This window comes from Lampetra planeri, chromosome 24 (assembly GCF_965212315.1).
Source record: "Lampetra planeri chromosome 24, kcLamPlan1.2.h2, whole genome shotgun sequence".
Classification (NCBI taxonomy): domain Eukaryota; kingdom Metazoa; phylum Chordata; class Hyperoartia; order Petromyzontiformes; family Petromyzontidae; genus Lampetra; species Lampetra planeri.
The window spans coordinates 8984251-8999502 of NC_136130.1; the positions used below are offsets into that span (position 1 = coordinate 8984251).

Sequence of the window (15252 nt, forward strand, 5' to 3'; positions counted from 1 at the left end):
CATGATCGGCAGGGAAGACAAACAGTTGATATATTCTCTCCCAATATAAAAGCTGATATTCAAGGTGACCAGGCAAGCTCGAGGTCGGAGCGCCGAACAGACACGGCAGAGATCGTGGGTTCAAATCTGGTGAGCCGCCATTGATTAAGCCCAGGTCCCCCAAGTGTCGAGTCCAGACCGCTCGCTTGCCGATGATCTCGCCAAACACGAAATTTGGTTTTGCACTTAAATTTGGCTAAATTTCATCTGTGAGAATTAAAATAATCGGTTTGACAATTTTTTGTTTGTTCGTAAACCAGTTGAAGGGTGCTGCCCCCTAGTGTGGATAAGAGGTCACTGAAGTTCTCAATTCTGGAATATTTACCAAAAATGCCACTTACAGCACATCAATATTTTGTTTCTGTGCCGACAGCACTGCCATTTAGAATAAGTGAGGCAGCAGTGTTCGTTCAGCGTGTCTGACTGATAAGACCCCAGAAGGTTGAAACCAGCCCAGACTTTGCTTATCCACGTTCTGTTGGTTAGTAAATGTCTCAAAAAAGCCACTAAGTTGATAAACAAAATATACATTGTATGTTCACTTGGAGACAATGGATTTTTGCCTTCTTCTTATTAAACACCATACCACCAATGAAAGCAAAAGCACGTGCCCAAATGAAGAACCCGAACATAACTGCAGGCCGACACGCCAGAAACGCCTGACACGCGATTGAGTAAACCGACGGAATGTGGTGATGGATTCGCGACAAACCGTGGCGCAGTCCCACATTGTCGGTGACGAGCAGGCGACGATTTCCCAATAAAATAAATGGAGACAAGACCCGTTCCCGCTTCAACACTACAAGGGAATCAATTGCGTCCATTGATTTTCTACTAATATACAGATGATAATTTAAAGCCATTGTTTACAACTCTCGTCGTGGATAATTAATTAACGTGTTACAAGGAGAAGGAGGAGGGGGGATGGCTGCCAATCGCGATGATGAACACTCCCGGGGCAAGATGTGACCGATAACGGTAACGAGTTAACGAGAGGAAGATGAATCCGCTAATGTGTGGAGGCCATGTGATTGAAGAGCGAGCGAGCGAACAGATGCCGTGGAGAGGAGTCCCCTCAAGGGAAGGGACTTAAAATTCACAATTTCGCGATGAAAGCCGAGTGTGCCGGGGGGGGGGGGGGTGGGAGATGAGAGGCCACCAGGAGTGGTCACAGACAAAGACAAATACCCACCCCCCCACCTCTCGCTTAGCCACAACGGACCTGTTGCGACAGGCGCTGTTAAGCAAGCACCTAATAGGGCCACAGCACGGTGGATCGCGAGACACTGCCCCCGTCGAGGAGTTAATGATGGCTCGCAACACCGGGCTTGCAATCCGGAGGTAAGGCGAGTTGGGGGGGGGGCGGTCGCCGATTCGTCTCACCGGTGCGGCAGTTTAAATAATGGGCAAAGCTTCTTAAATCCCGCACCAACCCGGACCCCCACCACCGCACAAGCTGCTTGGTCAACCAGCAAGCGGTGTACGGCAAATAGGGCATCGGTCGATGGGGTTGGGCGCGTGCGGTGGGGTAAACATGAGGGAGAAACCTCCCACCTCGACGACAGCTGCCTGGCCAGTGTTGGGTGCAAGACGAGGCCAATATGCTCGAGAGGAGCTTCTCTGCAGCTGCCTCGAGTGGAGACTCATCGTCTGCCAGCAGTGAAGTGCAGTGGCGTGAGGGAGCACTTGCATGGCTGCGCCTTTGCCTCCGACATCACGGTCGGCCGGTCTTTGTCTACTCTATGTAGATTTTTTTTTTACATTGTACCGTTTAATTCTTTGTTGTAATGAAGGAGAGCGCTGCATTGAACTGAATGAATGCAATATGCGAAAAAAGATGTTTAAACGATAAGATCACGATCAATGATAAATGCAGAACGCAGGCGCGTAATTTAATTTTATGCACAATGAGCACGCGTAACAGATTGAGAGGAAATAATCAAAACAGACAATTATGAATAGATTAACACCTGATTGAATATCACCAAAAACAAATAGACTGTCCATATGCTCCACGTTGCACACAATGTCACAGTAAAAAAATATGATAATATTCTAATGACAAGGGACACGTACGGACGTGTATGCGAAATGGTCACATTTTGAGCAACGTGGCAAACGATATTACTGAACGATACAGCGGATAGACGATAAACAATAGGAGGTGGAGAAGAAGGCCAAATACAAACGAGACGCTGCAACAACAGCGTTTGTAAAAATAAAAAAAATTGTGTGTATTATATTACGATCGTTTATATTTATTTGACATTTGGAAAGGAGACTTAAAATTTGCGGTTGAGTGTTGCCCCTTCAACAATAGCTCGTGTGTCATCATATTTATTCCGTAACATTAATCATTCTCTTTTACGGTATATCCTGCGAAGTAACACAATTCTGTGTTAACCCTGCGAGCCTTTTTATTGTTACAATTTCTGATATTTTATTATTCATGACAAACTATTGTATTCTAATTCAAACCCACTGTTTAAAAACACACAAAAACATGGAATGCGTTGGATATGGAAAAAAAAATCGATTTACGATTTCGTTCCAATCTTTTAAGACATCGAGTTTTCGACATTTTATGGAATTGGTTACATCTCAGCATCCTGAGATATAGCGGTGGCTTGAGGCAATGAATTGACCAACGCTGATTTAAATGATGAACACCACGGCGCTGTGGTGAAGACTTAACCCCAACGATGACATTTCAAATCAGCTCATCATCCCTTAGACGCCGATATAAGATGTCGACAGCGGGAGCCGTATGGATGTACTGGCCTCCGTCATGGGAATGTAGAATGCTCACGGGTAGCTCAAGGTTAAATGACGATGGTCATAGCCACACTGCGTTCGGACTCGGCAATCGGTCGTTGGTTTTTTTCTCTCGCGTAGCTTCAAGCGTCCCTCTCGTGCGCGTTATACGTCGTCGAGTGAATAACTGAAGTCGATTGTGACTCGCGCACGATTCTTTGCGTGGCGTGAGTCCCACCCAGAGACTCGTCAAACTCGACGCGTCGCTGCTTTCCCACTGCGCAGTGCAATGCAATGAGCCTGTATGGTGTATACAAGCTCATGCTTCGGACGATGGTAACACCGCATGCTACACGTATTAATATGTATTGCAGTGGCAAACCAAAAAACAAAAAACACCCATTTTCGGCTGTTTGGACAATAAATCAACTGTTGACGTTTCGGGTGTAAGGCCTTCGTGAAGCACACGCACGGCCTACACCCGGAAGATATGTGTGTGTGTGTGTTGACATGTTCGCAACCCTCGGTGACGTGCTTCCGACATAGTTGCTTCATTATTTACTGCCTTATTTTCATTAACCAGTGCATGAGAGATCGCCAGTGCGGTCCACTTACGTGCACTGCGAGCACGGAGCACGGTGAAATATGGTCAATCCCAATGACGCATATGAACGTGGGGAGGGCTTTAATCCAGCAGTGTATTCACTGCTGTCATAACGAGCGGGGCCGTCGCGGTTCAATTAACCGCTGTTAATAAGTCGCGATTAGATTTAATGTTTCTATATTTAAATGCCCGTTAACGTAGCGGCCTCTAGTGGCCGGATGGATCACATGAACCAATTATTTAATACCGTCTACAAAAATATTTTGCACGCTGTTGTTCATCCACTGCTGAAAGAAGGTCTCTCTACCTCGCCCGAAGTCGATCTTGGGGATTGTTGGACCATACACCACGATGATCGCTTCGGGGTGGTGAAGGGGGGTGGACAAAATCGGTTCGGATAACACTCGCCACTTGATATTCGCCGTGGCATGGAATTGAACTCTGGTGGCCGGGTTCACAGTAGAGCGCGCTCGCCACTGCACCACCAAAACATAAAGAATACCCAAAAAATACGTCTGCAATAAAATGTGTGTATGTTGAACTTCTATCGCACCGTACGTAGCCAGCCGTGCTCATCGGATGTGCGGGAGGTAACAAACGATGCGTTGCATCTATCCTGAGATTAAGAATCGACAGCGGTGAGTTAAATCGTGGCATCTATTGTAAATATAGTATCGGCATATTGACAAACTGAGACACGGTTCAGCTATTTTCACCATCTCTCGTCGGGTTCATTGGGAAACATACATTTTTATTATTTAGGATTTGGACAACATGCCTGGGTATATTGGCCGACGCAGTACATTTACGATTGCATTTATATCCCAAGATTGCAGATATATACGTCTGTTTATCTATAAATCTCTCACGTGCAGCAACGTGTCGTTATGTGTGAAAGCTGGAGAGCAATTAAGTAAAAAAAATGCACGCTTGGAATGCAGTGTTGCTTACCCGGAGCACTGAAGAAATGTCCGTGAAATGTAAAATACATTGCTCGAATACTCATCGTCCACCCACACAGAGACAGCGGACACGCACAGCCACGCATACCAACACGGAGACCACACACACACAGATTGTGATACGCGCGTCTATGGTGTGTTCGATCACCACGCACCGCCATCCATCCAGTAAACACACGGCTCCCGTACAATGTATGTTTTATAGTTTGTATAAGCAATCTATTTATACGTATACGTAAACGTATATGTGTTTTACTCCGTGCATACGCTTCGTATTAGGTATTAAGTGTGCCTGTGTATATCTACTATGTTAAATGGTGTCTATGTTTAGGCTATATTTACGTTGTACAGGCTAGGTATACATACGTTACAGAGACGATGTACACATTTCGTTCGGCCATGTATACGCCGTGTACATGGTGTGTACGCACACTTTGTCAGTAGTGCGTAACACAACCCAATCACACCTGGAACCTTCGCCCGCGCCTCCGATCAGCGCGCGGTGCGAAAGAAGTTCAACGCACACGCACACAAAACAACAACCATCTCCAAAGTGTGTGAACACGCCCGCGTTGAACACGGTGGCCACGGCGACACACTTGCTGATGAGGAGCACGACGACGGGAGACAGCGCGTACCGAGACATCGCGCGTGCGGCAAACCCCCAGCGCAATCACATTGGGCCCCTGCAGGAGCAGGTTGAGACTAAGGGGGGGGGGGGGGGGAGTCGAGGAGAGGGCAGCAAGGCAGCGATAGAGGTCACTTCTCGGGAAGGAACGACCCGCGTCAATTCCAACCAGCAAACCGCCTGAACCGCGGCGGCTCAGATCTCATCACCACAAAAGCAGAGAAGGCAGCAGCCGCCGCAGCGAATTTATGTTTTGTTGAACAGCGTTTGCGAAACGCCACCGGGAACAAGCAAGACCCCGGGCGGTCGGGTACTACCAGCAGCTGGGATGTCTAGCTCGGAGCGAATTCCAAGAGTTGTGGGACCAACCACCTCGCCTGGAACCTTCACATCACACGTGGAGGAGGCACGCTTCATTCACTCCGAGCCGGAGCTTGTGCGGGGCTGAGCTCTGGGAAATAAAATGTCACGAGAAATAAAAATTGCCTTTTCGGGGGGGCGGGTGGGGGGTGTAACAACTCCGCCAGCGAAAGTGCAGGCACCGGCCACGCTATTGCTCCCCGTGCAGCTTTGTTCCGTGTGGCCCCGTCACTCCGTGCAGCCTTCGCCTTAAATTTACCGCTTTCATTAGCGGCCTTCAGTCGGTGCGCTCCGCTCGCGTCTCTCGGCAGCGACTCCACCACCACCGCGCTGCGTTATGGCTCCGCGCTGGGGTCGTAAGTCATCCTCGGGACGGGCACTAACCACGAGCCTTGCTCGCTGGGTGCGCTCTGTCCCAGGGGCTGCACCACCACCACTGCCGCCACCACAAACAGCCCCACCCACCCCTCCTTGCGGCTACAGGAGGCGACGTTTAAAAGCCCCAACCGAGCCAGCTCGTTAGACCCGCTTTTCCGCTCTGCGCCCGGTTCTTCATGCGTAAATACGCATTATTAAATAAAGCGGTGGCCAAGTTCGCGTTTCTAAATGGTCGCGCGCGCGCGCGATGGTTATTGCTCCTACTGCTTGCGGTATCTCGCATTCTAAATTCGCATACAGCCAGTGCACTACCATCACCGATAGACGACAACACAACGCGCGCGTGTGTGTGTTGTAGTGCGCGCAGTGCTTCGTTTTTAAGCCGGGACAGTCCGGAACGCTGTTCCGGAGGAATGATTTTGCTCACGCCACATGCATCTCGCCTCATTTTTGTCCTCCGTAGCCTACTGCGGCGTCGTCCGTGCGATCATAGAAATGCAAAGTGCAATAATATCGTTTCATTACGGTTACGCGTAACCTTGTTCCCTTAGTGGCAGAGTGCCTTACGCCGACAATCCCGACCACAAGACCGTCTCGCGGTGCTCCAGAAAACATCGAGTGGCACACTGAGCCCCGAGTGCAACACAGCGGCAAAGGTAATGTTGCAGAGGGAGCACAATGAGTAGTGTTGGAGACACGCGGTGAGGACATCGCACGCGCGCACGCCAGAGCCGACTTGCGAATGCCAAGGGCGCTCACCTGATCCCGCGCGCCTCGCCGGCATCGTCCGCGTCGGGATGTCTTGCTGCTGCTGCTGCTGCTGCTCTTCTTTTGTATTCCGTCGTGGGCTCCTACTCGAGGCTCCGGGGTTGCTCAGCGAGCTTGTGCTCGGCTCCCGTAGCGACTGGCGAGTAATCCGGTCTGATCCTCGCCGAACTGCTGATCCCTCGACAACAGATACCTCCCTCGCCTCGCGATCACGTCCGGCGCCGTCTTGCGTCGCCAAACTTTCTCTCGATTCACTGGCTCTTCCTCCTCCTCCTCCGCTCGCTCATCCCCGCAACCATCTTCGTATTCATCAGTATCATCATCGTCGTCGTCGTCGTCGTCACAGGTAAAGAGGTGCTCGTTCCATCCCCCCCCCCACCCGCGCGTTAGCCTTGTGATGATGCGAGACGTGCGCGTGTCTGTATGTCGATCTCGAACAGTTGAGAGTAGTCAGTAGTCGCAGCACTGTTCTTCTGCACGTGCGGGGGTGTTGATGTTAAAGCTGAACTCCAGCACCGCTCGGTGCTGCTGCTTCCTCCAGTGCCCCCCCAACCCACCCCCTCGTTAGTCTCTACAGGATCCCACCTCTTCCTCCTCTTTGATCCCCGTCTCTGCTGATGCGCGCTGCTGCTGGCAAGCCTCCACTATGGATGAGGAACGCGTGCCGGACGGGGCCACACCACACCGCGCTGCTTCGGCGCTCCGCGTTGCTCCCTCCGCGATCCCCGCGTCTCCGTCTGCCCCCACACTCTCTCCCTTCGCTCTTCACGGAGCAGCAGCAGCAGCCGCCCTCCAGCGCCGTACAAGGCGCGGCGGGGGCGTTCCGAGGGCCGTCTCGTGGAGCGACGCCTTCGGACCAATGGAACGGGGATCCGAGGCGAGTCGTGACGTCCCCACGCACGCGTGCGTAGAGACAAAGACGGCGGCGAGGAGGAGGAGGTTGGGAGGCGTTTAATTGCGAGCCCGCTCGTCGGCTGTGCGATGCCTCGTGCACGAACGGGGCTCATAAGCTGTGCCCTGGCTCACCATCGTGCTAATTATCTGTGTGCTGGCTCAGTTGCGCCGTGGCTCATCAGCTGTTAAGGTGACTCATGCTCCGGTTAATCAGTATTGCGCTCGGTGAGTATCTCACTCGGCAGCTGTGCGCTAACTCATGTCTACCGTGACTCATCATCAGCTGTGAATTGGCTCGGAATTTTTTTTGCCTTAGTCCCTCCACGGCTCATCGTGAGCCGGATCTGTCCGGGTCAGAGACGCGGACAATATCTCCGCGCCCGGAACACCACATCCAGTATACCGCTCGCTACGGCTGTGGCTACTCGTCACGTGCCTCCACCTCCCGGTCTACCGGTGACGCGTACAGATCAAGCGAGCCATGGGTCAATTATCTTGCTGGCTCGTCCGACTAATCAGCTACATGCCGGCTCATTATCTGACGACTCATCCGTTCCCTGGCCAGCCGCCAGAATCATCATCTGCTCGTTGGTTTATCGCTCGCGCTCTTCTGACTCATCAGCACTCTGTTGGCACATCATCTGTTTGCTTGGCTCATCGTTCCGATATCATCTTCTCCCCCCCCGGCTCCTCGCCTGTTCGCAAGTTGTATCGGTTGTTCCCTGATGCATCATCTCTAGCGTAGTGAATCGTTTCTTCTCTTGGACCATCGTCTCTGATCGATGGTTCGCGTTGCGTCGATCCCCCCCCCCACCCCCGTCCCATCGCCTCTGCACGCGGCTCATCAGCAGTGGCCAGCTCATCATCTACGTGACGCTATCAGATGTCGGCTGATCACATCACCGATGCTCTGGCGTATCAATCACGCGTCGTCTCGCTCGCCCCGCTTGCCCGCCAGTGACCACTTCGATGTTGCCGCACGTTCACGACGAATGTCATCGACAGCTTCTGTTAGCACTGCGCGCGCGCAGTCCGCTGTGTCGATCCACTGCTGGATGGGGGCCTCCCCACGCCGTGCGGGTTTTTTTTATCCGTGCTTCATCACGCTGACGGGTGGTTAACGGCAATGAACAAAGACTTGGGAGCATAGACGTACGCTACATCTGTGTTTTTTTTTAATGTGTTACCATCCCCGAAGCTGACACCGCTCAGCCCCCCAAAGCCTATAGCACCTGTTACGCATTTTGTCCGACAAGCCCAGAGCGCTATCCAGGCTCAGGCTTGCTTAGCTTTCGAGACTCGGCGAGGTTGGCCGATTTGTCCCGAGACACATCTGAGACTCTGCACAATACACACAGAGGGGGGGTGGGGTGGTGTGGCTGAGTGGTGCTTAGCGCATTGCGCGAGCGATCCCAGCCACCTGAGTTCAAATCCCAGCCACGGCGCTGCAACAACAGCAACAGTGCCTCGTGATGTCCGATGCGGTCAAAACCCTTGCACCCCCCCCCCGCCCCCCCACCTTCTTTGCGAATCCGCATTAACCATCGCGGTGAAGTATGGTCAAACAACTCTCCAATGCACCAGCATGGGGGATGTTTGCGTTCAGCGGCGGCTTGACAACATCGTAGCTGTGAAAAGCCTGGCCGCCTTGGTGGCGATAACCATATAGACGTGTTGTATTATACTGGTAGGAACCCACTGGTTCCACCAGCCCACAGGGGATTATTGTGTCCGTCCGTCGTGCAGGTAGGGGCTGGGTGGGGAGGGGCTGGTCACCCCGTGGTGCCCTTATTAAACTCAACGTTTCACCTACTCACGCCGGCTTGTGCCCGCCCTCACAGTCGGGCATATTTGCGGAATACACCACGCCGCCGTTGACCCTGGCAATTGACCGAGCAACCCAACGTTCCTACCAGCTCCCTCCGCAGGAATGTGTTTTAGACTTGTCGTATTATATGGACATATAGTGTTGTATTATAAAGACTTATTGTATTATATAGACGTGTTGTATTATATAGACGTGTTGTATTATAAAGACTTGTTGTATTATACAGACTTGTATTATAAAGATTTGTCGTATTATCAAAACTTGTTGTATTATAAAGACTTGTATTGTATTATGTCGACGTGTTGGAACAAGCGCTGTTAAGGAACGTCAATTCAGGACCGGCGCGGCACACGAGGGAGAGCGGCTCGGCCAACACCACGCACGGCCACGTGTGCCTCTGAGCAGTACACACGCGCACGCGTGCAGTATACAGACAGAGATGTTGGGGGCAAGTGCTGTTAGCGAACACCTACGAAGGCCTGAACGGCACACACGAGGGGGTGGGTGGCCAACACCACGCCCGGCCGCCTTTGTCTCCAGTGGTGATGTTTATTACACACCGCACCAGGTACTCGGTTGAGGCTGAGTCGACCTAGGGGATGCCCAGGACCGGTTCTGATAATCGTCACTGGGTGTTGGCCGTGAACGGGAATCGAAATCGGGTCTCCGGGTTCGTAGCATCAGCGCGCTCACCGCTACACTACCGATCCCCACACAAACAGAGAGACACACAACAACATCAACAGCAAGCGCCATTCGCCACGAAGTGGTGGTGACGTCACCACGGCGCTTGTGCCAGGCTATGTGCACGTTGAGGCCACGTGTTGTGTCGAACGCCCGCCGGCAAGAGTTCACGGGGCAGACCCAGGTGCCACGGGTCAACTGACTGAGACGACTGGCCAATGCACCACCTATGCCCCCTAGTGTTCCAACTTGCTGTGCTTTAGCCACCCGGCGCTCTACTCGTTGTTGTGAGCGTCGCTCCAACTGCCCAGCAGCGTCCTTCACGAGCCTCTTGCACAGAGGCCGATCTTGACACCGCTGGTATCAGTCATCGGCAAGTCCACTCAGCTCCACATCCTCTTCTACCACATCACTCCATCTCTTCTCTAGCCCGTGCCGCGCCCGTTTAGCCCCCTTTATCTGGCCGAACAAAAGCTGTTTAGGCACGCGGTGGCCGGGCATGCGTGCTACATGACACAGCCACACACACACACACAAGCAGACACGGGTAACCGTGCAAGCAGTCGTGGTTGTATATGGCAAGTGCGAATATCGACGCGCCGGACTCCATAAACGTGCTGCATAATTAATGCACTCGTGTTGCGCCGTCGCTCGGACAGGCTCCGTTTATTCAGCGCTTATTTCAGAGCACGTAGGTCTCTATGCGTGGCGACGATGCAAAGAGATAGACCGGCGTCAGCAAGTCGTCTGCCCGTGTCTCTCGCCTCGTTCTCCTCCTCTCTCTCTCTCTCGCCCTCTTGTCGATGGAACCCCGCAGGCGTTGCGAGCGGCTCTATCATCAACACCCCTCCTTTGAGCTGTAAAGAATCTGTTGTAGAATTGTAATTTTTTTTGGCAGCATTCAAAAATAAGGGGACAGTGTAGCATTTCGAGTCATTTCAGCCAACTTGGGCCAAAGTGTGCTTATATTTGTAACTTTCTGTGATTACACAGTAACTACTGAAAATTTTGATGCATAAAACATCACAGTTTTGCTAAATTTATAATGTTTATGTTTAATTTTGCTTCGTGCCAATCCGTGAAGTTGAAGCATAGTTTCTACAAATGTGCCATATTTCATGGTCTACATTCACACTTGAGTATATAATGCACCAAAACCTGTCTCAAGTGTTTAGGTACATGTATAAATGTCAGTTTGAGAGATATTTTGTGTTGCTAAAATGTATATAAATAAAGTTACAAACAAAACCAGCAGCATAAGATTTTAGTTTTTTCCAATTCACAATTATATACATTTATGGATTGTGACAAAAAACTGCAGGGTATTTTGCGGAGAACTTTTAACATAAAGTCGATAATGGTTTTGTCTATGAAAAAAAATCATTTAAAAAGTAGTGCCCAGGTGTGGGAACGAAAATCATTTTCTAGCCACTTTTTCCTAGTTCACCTTATGGCCTATCCAGAGCAGCCACTACGACGGGGACGTCAATTCAATGCTTGAGATTTTGTTACTCCGTTACCGCGTCGTTTGTTATCCCTGCTGGGACATCTGTGACCCTACTCTGGACATCTGTGAGACAAAGAGCTGTATAGCTCATCGGATTCCTCAGGTATAAATAAATATTCTGATTCTCATCGTTGTGTTGGGAAGGGCCTTCTCTTTGTAGACTCAGCCCTCTTGCCAATATGACACCACGCTGTAGTGTGATGATGATTATCAGGACGCACATTCATTTGCTCGGGATGGTTTTTGGTTTTGTTTTGCTACGGTGGTTGTTGCTCTTTGGACTCACCATGGGACCCCCGTCGTGTGAACGGAGCGCCCTTGCCAATAACTTGGACACGCGACATTTTACAGCAAAGCCGACAACACCGGCTTGGGTGCTAGCTTGGATTAGAATTCCTTCGCACAATCCAATCGTGAAGTGTGGCGGTGGCGGTGGCTTGCCGAGGCCTTCATCCAGCAGCGCATTAGCCCAGGGTGAACGAGAGTGGTTCTGCGTAACCTGATACGTCTGATGATATCCCACAACAACAGCAAAAAGGTCTGAACCGGTCAAGAGTTAGTTTGTTGAAACAAAATGCTTGAGTGATATTAGTCTGGAAAACCCAGGCTGATGGAATGTTAAAGAAATAAAAGTATCTTCCTGGTTCTTTCGGTAAAGTCACGTAGAAGGGAAATAATAAAATAATAAAAATAAAACATAATAAAATAATTCTCACAATAAAAGTACTTTCGACTAATGTGCAGAAACGGGACGGCTCCCTTGTCACGGGGAACGTGATCTTACCGCTGGCGGAGAAGAACGAATCCTGATTGAACGTAATTCTCATTTACATTATTGGTGAACTTCTACAACAGGTGATGCGGTAGGCGAGGGAGCTATTGATGGCGTTTACATGCCTCGCGCACGGAAAAATGTAGCATCGAGGGAGGGTCTCCCCCTTCCTCTGTAGCTCTCACAGTCTAATAGCTCTCCCTCAGCCATCCGTGCTGCCGACTTCACGCATCTGTTTCAGTACAGAATTACGACTCTCCCTCCCCTCTCTCTTATGCTCATTACTCTTTTAAGCTGTGAAGTCTTCCATAATGATGTAGCATTGTTCTGGAGTGTAATGGGTTTGAGAGGAGAAATTTACTTTCAAAGTTGATATAGTGCATTTTATATGGTGTTGAAATGCACCGTTTATCGACAGTAATATCTGACAGTCCCGTAATTCATTGTTATATGTATCTTTTGATTTCAAGCTTTCATGACTGCAGGGATTCATATACTTGGTTCTTTCGGTAAAGTCACGTAGAAGAGAAATAATAAAATAATATAGTTATAAAACAATAAAAATTCTCACGACGTTTCGACTGCAACACAAGCAATCATCATCAGGTGTGAAATCCACAGCAAGAAAATTTTCTTTCTTTACCGAAAGAATCAAGAATATAGTTATACGTATCGTTTAAACGTGTCTTTTCGTTGTTGTTCATACATTTATATTCGTAGTGCTTGCATTAGAAGTGCCTTGGTGGCGACACCCGATCTTGACGTCACGTCGAGGACATTCGCTGGTGGAGAGAGGGTCCACAGCTGTGGCCACGCCACGAGGCGCAGTTGCTGACGCGCGAGAGATGAAGAGGCATCCTTTTGTTGTTGTTGTTGTTAAAAAAAGAGATACCTCTTCTTGGTTTTTTCGGTAAAGTCACGTAGAAGAGAAGTAATAAAATAATAAAAATAAAGCATAATAAAACAATTCTCACGACGTTTCGGCCACAACGCAAGCAGCCGTCTTCAGGTGAAGAATAAGAACCTGTCAAGCTGGGAGCTTATATATAAGCTGAGTTGGGGGGTGTAAGAAGAGCGCCTTAACAAAGGGATGTGCATATCAAGAGGCGTAATAAAAAACCAAGAAGATAAATTCCTGCAGTCACGAAAGCTTTAAATCGTAAAAGAGATACGTTATGAAGTTTGCCGGGTTTCTGTGAGCTTCGGTTCTTAACATCACGCTGTTACAACCACAACAACAACCAGGGAGCTATCCCAGCCGTCGGCCAAAATATACCGAGTGGTCCAACATGACGTCGTCGTTCTTAAAGCATTGCTTTTCGAGCAAAGCGACTCATTAATCAACGTATGGCACTTAAAGACCAGGGGTTTTTGTTGTTGTTGTTGCTGTCAGGCAAAGGAACTTCCCCCACGCGTAATTGCAGTGGGAGAGAGAGCACCTAGTTTTTTGACGCGAGCGCGCACGCGTGCGAGCGTGTGTGTGTTGGCAGTGGCTGAGCTGCTGGTGAAAATGTGGTGAATCTCAAGTGCGAGAATGCGCGTTTAATTGCATCAGGTTAATTAACGGTTTGGGGGGGGCAGGCGATGTGCGGGGGGGGGACCTCAAAGCTCGCACGGAGCCGCACTTATCCCGTAGATGGCTCTAGGTTTTTAATATATCACATGCAGTCGTATGTATTTATTTTTGAACTTACTTATTACGTACAATTTGCAAGCAAGTTATTGTAAAAAAAAATGGTAACTACAGAAGCCGATTTAAGAAAAAAAAACTCCCCGTGCCGAAATGCGTTAAGGCCCTGAAGCTTCGCGAATTTTCAAGAGGTTAATGTAAAAGTTGGTGAAGAGAAAAAAACCAGTTCAGCATAACAAAGGGATGTATCTGATGTTTAACATTTTCAGTTGTGACTGAAATATATTTTTTCAAGTGGAATATCTAAAACAAAAGCACAGCTTTTCAACCAGTTATTTTATTTGACCACAAACATTACTCGTACATACATTAAATGCCACCCCCCCCCCCCCCATATATCAGACTACCATCTATCTATATGTAAATGGGGCAGCTGTACAGAGGGGTTTTGATACGGTTCTCTGCCGCACAGGTAATTGGGGGATCAGCTGCTGTCTGATGTATTTAGAAATTCATTTCCTGCACGTCCACGCATCACAGGAGGGCACCGGACAACAATGAGGGCTTCGAAAATGTTTTTTTTTGGGATTCTCGCTCGCACACTCTTTGCTTTCTCTGTGTTGTTGCCGGTTATGTGACGCACACGAGGCCTACTGCTGCTGCTGCGGCTGCGACTTAAGTGCTAGCGCTATCTCTTCTGGCATCTGCAAATGGACCTGAACGAGGCCTTAACTTGCCCCTGATGAGGGCTGGTGGCGGTTGTTCCCATCGCACGCACACACACTGCACGCATACAACGCGCAGCACACACGAGTAGCTGGGGCTCGCTGCACGTGGCTTGATTTGGTACACGGCGCTTGTGCCCACGTGTCCAATTTAGGAGCATCTTGCAGCTCAGCAGAGGGAGTTTGCACTCTCTCCGTGCCTGAATGAGTACTGCTAGAATAGATTTTTTTTCCATAATGCTTCGTAATCATGCACTTGCTTGGATGACGGCTTTCCCAACGCCATGGCCACCTGCCTCACAATCCTATATCAACTACACACAAGCTCATTTCATCACTCCATCTCCCTCGGTAGACGTACTCTTGGATGCGTCAATCAGCCATGAACTTCTTTCAGCCACTGCTGAATAAACTCCCACCTCCTCCCTCCGCCCCTAAACTCATCACCATCTTTCACGGTCTCGCTAGATTTTAGAATGCGCTTATTCAGATTAATTGGAGCCATATTCTGCCCAGACGAGCGAAAAAGGCAGATTATTGGGGCAATATAATGCATCTCCCACAGGATGCACAGCGGCCACGACCGCGATTAACAACCAGCGCTGGCACTGCCAGCATACATAAACGCACACATGTACAGATAGCGTATTAATATGTGTGTAATTATCTGAATTCATTTTTACGGCAATCAATAAAAACACATAATGCATTTTATAGCT

The 15252-nt window shown here is 49.6% G+C and overlaps 1 protein-coding gene across 6 annotated transcripts in view; it reads right to left on the minus strand.

The window, feature by feature from the left end:
* Positions 1 to 7308, minus strand: part of LOC144726724 (receptor-type tyrosine-protein phosphatase delta-like) — a 341659-nt gene extending 334351 nt beyond the window's left edge. For all 6 annotated transcript variants that reach the window (XM_078605566.1, XM_078605565.1, XM_078605563.1 and 3 more), the window contains exon 1: positions 6485 to 7308. The gene's annotated coding sequence lies outside the window, so the exon portion shown is untranslated. The remainder of the gene's footprint in view (positions 1 to 6484) is intronic.
* Positions 7309 to 15252: the final 7944 nt, after the last annotated feature.